General features: G+C 47.8%; 1 long non-coding RNA gene across 1 annotated transcript; it reads left to right on the plus strand.

The window, feature by feature from the left end:
* The first annotated feature begins 1,829 nt into the window (after positions 1-1,829).
* Positions 1,830-9,237, plus strand: LOC100989693 (uncharacterized). Its single transcript, XR_004670596.2, has 3 exons — positions 1,830-1,949; positions 8,332-8,438; positions 9,113-9,237. It is a non-coding gene; the product is annotated as an uncharacterized LOC100989693 (long non-coding RNA).
* Positions 9,238-9,955: the final 718 nt, after the last annotated feature.

Genomic DNA, 9,955 nt, shown 5'->3' on the forward strand with positions numbered 1-9,955 from the left:
GGTAGGTGGAACCTTCATGTAAATGGTTCCCTGCTTATAACGCACATTGGAATTGCCCAGAACATCTGTTCCAAATGCAGGCTCTAGGGTCCAACTTCCAGGTTGAGAAAGCTGATATAGCACCCAGGGATCTGCAAGTTAATTTTTAAAAGAAAGTCACATGGGGCAGTAATTCTAGCAAACCTTCCTCCTAGGCCGCTGCAGAGCTGTAGAAACCCAGTTGCACAGGGCTTTATGGCTGGCAAGGGCACCCCTTGCTGTGTGCATCCCAGAGGAGGCACGTCTGAAGTCTGCAGAGGAAGCTTCTATCTTCCCTTCCAACGAATTCCTGCTCAGGCCAGCAAGGAAGAGAGTTTGAGTTGTTTATGGGGTAAGAACAAGAAATCTGTTCTGATTGCACTTCATAAAACTGCTTTACACCATTGTGACTTGCTTTACCATTGTCATTTACTGTGGTGATCCAAATGAATCAGCCCCAGTCTCTGGTTTCATTTCACCCCTTAAGCCTTCCCAGGATTTAGTGCTCCTGAGTCCCTTTCCACTAGGCCAGCAGGCCTGGATCCCTGCCGCTAGGTGCACTGTGGAACATTTGGAGAGCTTTTGTTATAAATGCCAGTGGCCAAGCTCCACCCTGAATCATGGAAGTCAGAATTGCAAGGGAGGAGTGGGGCCCAATGTAATGCTTTCTAGCCACTCCCTGGGTGCTACCGATGGTAGTCAGAGTTAACATTTGTGCTAGGTTTTCTAGCCTGGCTGCACATTGGACTCCCCAGAGCAGCTTTAAAAATCCAGATGATGCCCAGTTCCCACACCCAAAGAGACTACATTAGTTAGTTTAACATTTTTTCCCCAGCAATGGAGTGTTTCTAAAATCTTGCTCAAAGTTGAGAGCTGCTATTTAGGCCCTTCTCTTCTACAAGGAAAGTCCTAGCACAAACTCGTCCTGGAGTCATTATTAACTCAAACGTCTTCAGGTTCCTTTGGGGGCCTAAGAGAGAAGGTTTGGCTCCCAGACGCCACGATGCCCAGGAATAGAGGGCTCTTGCACTCAACTGGGGCTATGTACATGTTTGTTGACAAATGGAACTTTGCTCAGCCTGAGAGCAAACCCTGTAGTTCAGTGGGTTTGCAGACTTGCAGTGCTACTCAAAGTGTGGTCCCTGGACTAGCAGCACCAGCATCAGGGAAACTTGTTAGAAATGCAGATCTTCGGGTGCCACTTTGGACCTACTGCATCAGGGGTGCTTGTCGGTGTGGGGCCCAGCAATCTGTGTTTAGTAAGCTCTCAGGGTTATGCTGGTGCATGCATGCTCCAGTTTGAGAAGCACTCCCTTAGTGTGCATAGGAATCACCTAAGAAGCGATATTAAATGTAAGATTCCTGCACTTCCCTGCAGAGAGGCTGATCCTGGAGGTCTGAAGTGGAACCCAGGAATCTGTTCTATTAGTCAGCACCCCAGGATAAAATGGTTCCAGGGTCACACCTAGAAAAGTCTAGTAGAAGCCATTTGCCCACAAAGGACAATGCTCCATCTGGCCACGTATCCCACAGCCTGCGAGGCCTCCAGTCTTCCCTCCCAGGCTCACACCCCCACTCACAAAGCTTCTGGAGTATTAAGCCCTTTCCACTCCCCAGCCTTCCCTGGAAAATGGCCTAAACCAATCCACAGGGGGTGAAGGGCAGAACCGGTGTCCCAGCACCAGGGTTCTGTTGCAGCTTCAGAAGCCTGTATTTGTGGACAGAGCTCTTCCGAAGGTTCCAGGAGGAGGAAAACATCCAGTGACTCCCAGATGTTGCTGGGCTGGATACATTTATTTGTAATAATGCTCCTGGCTCCACGCTTCCAGATGGACAGTCCCAAAGAGAATGGTTTGTTTCCTTTCGTCTTCCTCCACGATGCATTTTACGATTGCAGAGGGTCCTGCTTGCCATGTGTTTGCTTCTAATCTGTAAGTGCTTTTCCACGGGCTTGGCTCTTGGCAGTTCCCATATTTACCGAGGAGAGCACACGCCGTCAGAGGCTGGCTCCCGTCCAGCCTCCTCCAGAGTTCAGTGTTTGGAGGTTGGCAGCAGATGAAGAAGCATGGCCTCTCTGTCGCCGGCTCAAACTTTCAGGGTGTTTTGCCTCTCGCACTCAATTTCTGTTATCTTTAAGGGGCTTGCCTTTTAATTTGTTTCTCCGGCAGCCATGCTAATAAATGGGCCACGGCTGAAGAGCTGTCTGAGAAACAATAGCTGCTCAGTTCCATCAGCCAATTTGTCTCAGGCACCGTTTGTTATGAATCCTCCAAGCCCATTAACCCCTGAACCTGGGAGATGCTATCTCCCCAGGGATGAATTACCTTTATTTCCAGACATGTGTTTGCTCATTTAGTACTCTATTCATAAAAGCTGCCCTGTTTTGGCACTGTTTTCCAGAAATGAAAGGGAAGGACACATCATTTGGGAAGAGTGGCTGGCCATAGCCTAAGAATGATGGCTGACATTTACTGAGCAGTGACTCTGGGCCAGGCACAATGCTAAGTGCTTTTTCGGACATTGCTTTTTAGTCCTTGCCACAGTCCCGAGTCCTGGACAAAATCATGAACTGCATTTTGCACAGGGAGCAGCTGAAGCACAGAGGGGTTAAATGACTTACCCAAGAGCACTCAGCTGTAAGTGGTGAAGCTGAGAGTTGAACCCTGGTACCTGTTTATTTTAAGTCAACTCTCTCACCAGCTGGCCGAGCTCCTCCCCTTGAGCTCTTCCCACTTGGGCTGGGGACAAGGAGGGACATTTGGGTCACAGGAAAGAGTTCATTGGCCTCTAATGATTGTTACCAATGGATTTCACTTTCGGAAAAGAGGTTTGTTGACAAAAGTGCCACATCTGACTATTTTGAATTTGAGTGCTTATTTTAATCCTGAAGTTTAAGTTACACACACTGTTTTATTCATGTGAGTGAAAGGACAGAAAATTATACTTAATACTGCACAGATCTGTCACCATTCAGCTTGAATTGATATCTACCCATATCTACTCTTGAAAGTGGTAGGATGCAACCAGGTCTCCTGATGGCTTTGGGCGGTGCTTGTTCTGAAAATCTTAGAAGACAGAAGTGATTCATCTTCTAGAATTAGATTTCTTATTGAAGTTGAGTTAGTTTGCATAACAAAACTAAAATACCATTGTTTAAAACACAGTCAATTCCCTTACACCAGGATTTTTTCTTTAGCAGTGTTCTCGAGCTTAACACGTTAGAATCACCGGAGAAATTTAAAAGAAATCATGATGCCTAGGCTGCGCCCCAAAAGACCAATTATATCTGGATCTCTGGGAGTGACATCCAGGCATGAGCATTTTTCAAAGATCCCCAGGTTATTCCAGTATACAGTGTGGCTGAGAACCAGAGCTCTGACATAAAGCAGCTCCTAACAATTCCATGATAATGGTGCCACAAAGTCAACCCAGGTTCTTTCCATCTTTCTGCACTTCCACCTTCACCCTCAGCACCTGGCATTCATTATCAAGGTTATCACATGGTCCAGTATAGCTGCTGAAGCTCCAGCCATCACATCCGGATTCCAGGTGGGAGGAAGACAGAAGGAAGGGAAGAACTAAATGATGTAATGCCTAGCTGTGATGGCCTGAATTGCATCCCTCCTAAATTCATATATTGAAGACCTAACCCCCAAGGACCCTATATTGGAGATAGGGATTTTAAGAGGCAATTAAGGCTAAATGAGGTCATTAATGGTGGGATCCTAATCTGATAGGATTGGTGGCCTCAGAAAAAGAGGAAAAGGATCTTTCTCCTCCTCTCTCTCTCTATCCCTCTCTCCTCCCCTCTGTCTCTCTCTCCCTCTCCCTCTCCTGTTCTCTCCATGTCCCCACTTTCTCCCTCTCTCTGTTCCCTTCCCCTGTGTGAAGACATGGAGAAAAGCAAACCAGGAAGCAAGAAGCAAGCCCTGACCAGCATCTGACCATGCTGGTACCCTGATCTTACACTTCCAGCCTCCAGAACCATGAGAAACTAAATTTCTGTTGTGTAAGCTTCCCAGTCTGTGGCATTCTTTTATGGCAGCCCTAGCAGACTAAGACAGCGGCTGAAGTCTTAGTGGCTGAAGTCAGCCTCCTTTCATCATTCTTCCCAGAAGTTCCAGTGGCACTGCTGTTTATACGTCATTAGCCAGACATCACGGGGCCACCACTACCTGAAAAAGGGGTGGGTGAATGTTGTCTCTTTGCTGGGTTCATCACCATCTTTAATAAAATCAGGCTTCTATGACCAAGGAAGAAGGGACAAAAAGCATTTAGGTGGCAACCAGCAGTCTCTGGTTTCAATGCCTTGATGAAAAAGGGAGATGGGGTGCAGGGGTTTGGGAGATGAGAGTGAGCAAATGAGAGCTATGAGAGCGCCTAGGAGAGGGCACTTTGGAAACAAGGAAATTAAGCTCTGGTAAGCTCTACCACATGTTAGGGAGTGCCAGGAACAGACGGCAGGATTTCTGCGTGGGAGTTTCCGTGGGACCCGGCCTCCCCACCGCCTCTCCACCACATCACATCTGTTGTTAAAGAGGCCCCAGTGTAGAGTCCAGCTGTTGGAAGAGCAGCCCTTCTATCGGCTTGGCCTTGCAGTCACAAATCAGTTTGCTCAGAGGTCCCTGGACAAGCACAGTGACTCAGACAAGCAGCGTGTTTTTTCAGGCTTTGTCACACACAGGGAATGAACTCTTTGGCAGCCCTCTTCTGAGCCAGCATAGGAAGGGCTTGGGAAAGCTGGAGAAATCCGAGGTGCACAGACATCTGGCATTGCCCGGAAATACAGACCAGGAGCCTGTCTTTTTTCAGTGAGCAACTATTTGAGGATTTACAGCGTGCTGATGTGTGTGCTGAGAGGACAGATGAGGTGTGTGCTGAGAGGACAGATGAGGTCCGTGCTCTCACAGAGCTTATGTTCCAGAGGGATGAACAACAAACAGTTGAACAAATAAGATAATTTCAGATGGGGCAATGGGGAAAAGATGGGGCCACATTAGATAAGAGTCAGATGGTTCTCAGGGAAGCAAGAGGTTTTGTTGTTGTTGTTGTTTTGTTTGTTTTTGAGACAGTCTGCTCTGTTGCCCAGGCTGGAGTGCGATGGCACAGTCTCGGCTCACTGCGACCTCCACCTTCTGGGTTCAAGCGATTCTCCTGCCTCAGCCTCTTGAGTAGCTGGGATTACAGGTGCTTGCCACCACACCCGGCTAATTTCTGTATTTTTAGTAGAGACGGGGTTTTGCCATGTTGGCCAGGCTGATCTTGAACACCTGGCCTCAAGTGATCCAACTGCCTAAGCCTCTCAAAGTGCTGGCATTACAGGCGTGAGCCACTGGGCCCGGTCAGCAAGAGTTAATTGATGAAAAAGAACCCAGATGTGGAGAGAACTGGTGGGGGAGGTGGGGGGGAAGAATGTTCCCAGGGAGGAGTGAAGGGAAAGAGGTTGGAGTGTTTGGGGAGTAGAAAGGAAACTGGGGGGTTGTGGGGCAGTGTGGACAAAGAGTGGGCAGAACGTGGGGTCAGAGAGGAGGCAGGGACTGGGTCATGGAGGGGTGGAGACAGTATGGAAAGACTGAATTTTCATTTAAGGGCAATGGAGAGCTACTGGGCAAATTTAAGCCAGGGAGAGACAACCGCTGCTTACTTTTTAAAGATCACTCTAGCTGCCATGTGGATAGTGCATGGCAGTATCTGGCTGTTTATCAGAAATATTTGCCAGCCTCTGGACTGGAAGGGAACATAGTTGATGGGGATATATGTTGGTTGGGGAGACACTGGGCCAACCAGATATATTGGTAGTTTGGGTGCGGGGGAAAGGGAATGATGGAATTCAAATTTTAGGCTTTTGGCTTGAGGATCTTGGTGAATGATGGTGTCATTTACTGAGATGAGAAGATCATGTTTGAGAAGGAAAACCGAGAAGTCTTTTGGACATGCTATTTGGAGATGCCTGATAGCATAGGGACAGGCAGAGCACAGAGCATCTCTCTGTACATGGGTCCATCTGGGTTCTCATGCCATTCAGAGGACTCAGTGGCTATTCAGAAGTTACTCCACAAGGGAGCCAGCCTTCTCACACAGGGGAACATGATCCCCGGGAGAGTCAGGAATCAAGGGGACAGACACTAAGATGGACCCACGGCAGAGCCCTTGTGAAGCTCAGAAGAATCAAGAGAGCCAGGGGACATGATATGCACTAGCTTTGAATTTGGCCAGAAGGGCCAACCAGTGGCTAGCGTGGCATTAACACCCCTTTACTAATGAGTTGAATTAGTGGCAGCATTATATATATGTGTCTACTTAAAGGGTATGAATTGAGAGACTTTAGGTTCCCTTCTCACCCCCAAAATTGTTTTCCTATCTGAGCTGGATACCTTTATCTCAGATCCCTTCATAATCACCCAGTTTTTTCAGTTGCATCATATGAGGCCAGTAATAAGACACAAGTGGTGTCATTCATTCTTCTGCGTATCAAGTTAGAAGCCTCAGAATTATCTTCTTTCTCTCTCTCGGTTGTATCTCCTAAATGTCTCGCATATCATCAGGCTTCACTCTTCTAGCCTGGATCAAAGTAATAGCTGCCTAACTGGTCACCTGATTGATGGCAGTTGGTCCTCACCCGGTTTCCACGGTGACTGCCAGGACACACATCTCATTGTAATGGACAATGATGGTTTTGTCTGCCAAGAAGGGCAACTGTCTTCTATCAACCCCTCTCTGCATGGCATGTGGCTTTTGATGGGGCTGCTGATCCTGGGCCTCTGGCCCCGGCCACAAGTGGGCAGATGACTGGTGTGGGCTAATCAGAGAATGCCACCATTCCAGCTCCAGAGATTTAGTCAGTGACTGACATGCCAGGAGTAAAGAGCTTGCCCTTTCCCCCTGAAGTTCAACATTTCTGTAGGTTGGTGCAAAAGTTATTGTGGTTTTGCTATCACCTTCAAAGGCAAAAACCACAATTACTTTTACACCAACCTAATAGCTGATTGAGCCAATAGCTAAGAGATTAACCAGGCAAAAAAAGAAAGGAAAAGTGCCCCAGGCAGAGGACACAGCTCGTGCAAAGGCCTGGTGGCAAGAGGGAGCATGGAGCACACCAGGCATGGAGAGGAGGCCGGCACAGCTGCAGTGGGAATGAAGAGGGCCACAGGGAGCAGGTGGCATGACGTCTGTTCACAGCGGCAGAAGCAGTAATGGTGACAGTGCAGCAAACATTTAAAAATGGCCCCATATGCTGGGCATTGTCCTAACCGCTTTACAGGCAGTCACCCGTTTAAACCTACAGTAATGCAATGAGGTAGGTATCATTAGCATTCCAATTTGACCTATGAGGGAAGTAAGACAAAAACAGGTACTTTTCTGAAGTTCTATATAGTGCATGAGATGAGATGGAGAGAGAGAGAGACAGGAAGGAGCAAATACAGCATGTGATGAACAGTGACAAATTATTCACAGACCAGTCACTAGCCCCAAGCACACACCCCATGACACTGGGCAGTGTCACCAATTGGTTTGGCCAGAAGAGCTCATGGCTGACACGCTTTTCCCCACCAAAGCCATGGGTAATGTTGGCATTAACCAGCACTCCCCACCAAGATGCTTTTGGTAGAGGTGCACCCCCGCACCCCCTCTGTAGATTTACCCTACCTCCTCTGGAGAACCAAATAGGCACTACCATGAGGTCAGGGTCCTCAGAGCATTGAGGGGAAGCATTCATTACCCATCGGCTCCATAAAGCACTGAAGTGGGGCAGCCAAGTGCCTGACCCGTAATTGGAGACTCAGCCCCGTAGCCCGCTCTGCCCCCATGCAGAGCAGGTTCCTGGATTCACTTCCCATTCCTTCTGCTGCTTTTCCACATGGCTGGATTTATTTTCAAAACAATTTATAGTTACATTAAATATTAAAGGCACTTTGCAGGTGGTGTTTACTGTTTGAAAAGTTAACAAATGTATGTTGTGCCGTATGAAATGGCAAAAACCAATTTGGAGCGCTTGATGGCTTGGGCTGGGTGATAGCAACGTGACAACTATTTCCATATTTTAATGAGGCAGCTTCTTCAGAGCAGCGCGGTTACGTGATTGGGTGAGAGGGTCACACAGTGCAGACTAAGCGCAAGTGCCAGGGATAGAAAGGCCACCGCTAGCCTCTGCGCTGCTCCCCGTAGCTGTTTGTGAAGCCCAGGGCTACATGGTGGCCTATTTTATGATAATAACTTTACAGTCCTGTAGTTCTTATGGGGCCTTCACCCTGTGCCTGGTGCTGTGATGAGCACTCTCTGTTCTTCTATGATAGACTTATCCATTCCTTCTAGACTCGTTTATGGAACGCACACGCTGTGCCAGGCATTGTGCACAGAGAGACCCAGTTCCTGCCCTCTTGGAGTTTATATGACATAAGCTGAAGACAGACAAGAAGCAAGTAAGTAGACTCAAAAATAAGGGAGTTGTAGATTGTCATTAGCAGCTGAAGGAAATAAGTGAATGTAGTGACAAGGATTAACGGGAGATGGGGCAGGGTTGGTGAAGAAGGCCTCTCTGAGAAGGTGCCATTTAAGCTGAAGCCTAAAAGATAGCAGCTCAGCCGTGGGGAGAGCCAAGGGCATTCCAGGCAGATGGAACCGTAAGTGCAAAGGCCCTGAGGCAGAAAAGAGCCCAGCAATTGACAGCAGGCTGGAGCCATCCTAGAGCCCCTAGCACAGAAGAGAGGGTGGCTGATATTAGAAATCTGCATTTTACAGATAAGAAATCCACAGCTTAGAGAGGTTAATTTTTCTAACTGAGGTTACCTAGCCAATTAATGCAGAGTTTCTGATTGGGTAGGTCTGAGGTGAAGCCTGCATATTTGCATTTCTAACGAGCTCCCAAGTGATGCTGATGGCTGTTGTCTGCAGACCACACTGCTTGACACTGAGGCTAATTCAGATTGTGTGCTGTTGTCATAAGAAGGAAACAGAAGCCATACGCAATGACATCCCTAGTTCTGACCTGTGCCAGACACTGATGTTTGTGCTTATATATATTATAGATAGTGTATTTTCAAAGCAACCCTTTGAGGTAGGTATTATTTTTATCTGCATATCTCTATTTCTACAGATAGAGAAACTGAGGCACAGAGAGGCAAAGCACTTTTCCTAAATTTGCACAGCTGGTGGGTGACCAAGCTGGAATTTGAACCTAGCACCCGGCCTCTCGGGTCTGCCATCCTGCCCCTCTGAGGGAAGCACTTCTGATCTCCATGTCTCTGGTGCCATTCACTCAAGTAATTACTAATTAAATTTCATAACTAACTCTGCAGTCCGCTGCCTCCCTGGTCTTTGTGGCACTGAGTTTGCAAGTCCTGCCTTACTCTGAAGGTTCCTTTTGTTTTCCTGCTCTCCTTCCCTGATTAGTTCAAGCAAATATTCAAAGGAGCACACATTCCCTGAGCTCCTTCTGACTGATGGGTGTTGTCACAGGCTTCTGGAGAGAGCTTGTCTGCAATGACTTCTCCGTGGATAATGGACGTCGACTTGGCTGCATTTCTCACGCCTTCCCCTTGTGTTTAGCAATCTCACATTCTTGGAGATGTTGTTGGAGCATCTGTGATGAACCAGGGGCTGGAATGAGAGCTTTGCAAACCCTCGAACCTGTGCTTTTGAGGAGGTGTTATCAGTCCTACTCTATAGACGGAGAAACTGACATGCAGAGAGGCAAAGAAAATTGTTCTGGGTCTCATAACTGACAAGGGGTGGTGCCAGGATCTAATCCCACGGTTGGATTAGTAGATCCTGAGCCCTGTCTACTTCATATACTCTCTGGCCCCATCAGGATTATCTGTAATGAGAGGCTCAGGAGGCCCAGGGTCAGGACCACATAGCTGGTGTCAGAAGGGTCCAGGACAGGGGGTCCATCGCAACAGGAGAATAAGCAGATCGTGGAAGGTCAGGCATGGAAGCC

The sequence above is a fragment of the Pan paniscus genome, chromosome 2 (assembly GCF_029289425.2).
Source record: "Pan paniscus chromosome 2, NHGRI_mPanPan1-v2.0_pri, whole genome shotgun sequence".
NCBI classification, from domain to species: domain Eukaryota; kingdom Metazoa; phylum Chordata; class Mammalia; order Primates; family Hominidae; genus Pan; species Pan paniscus.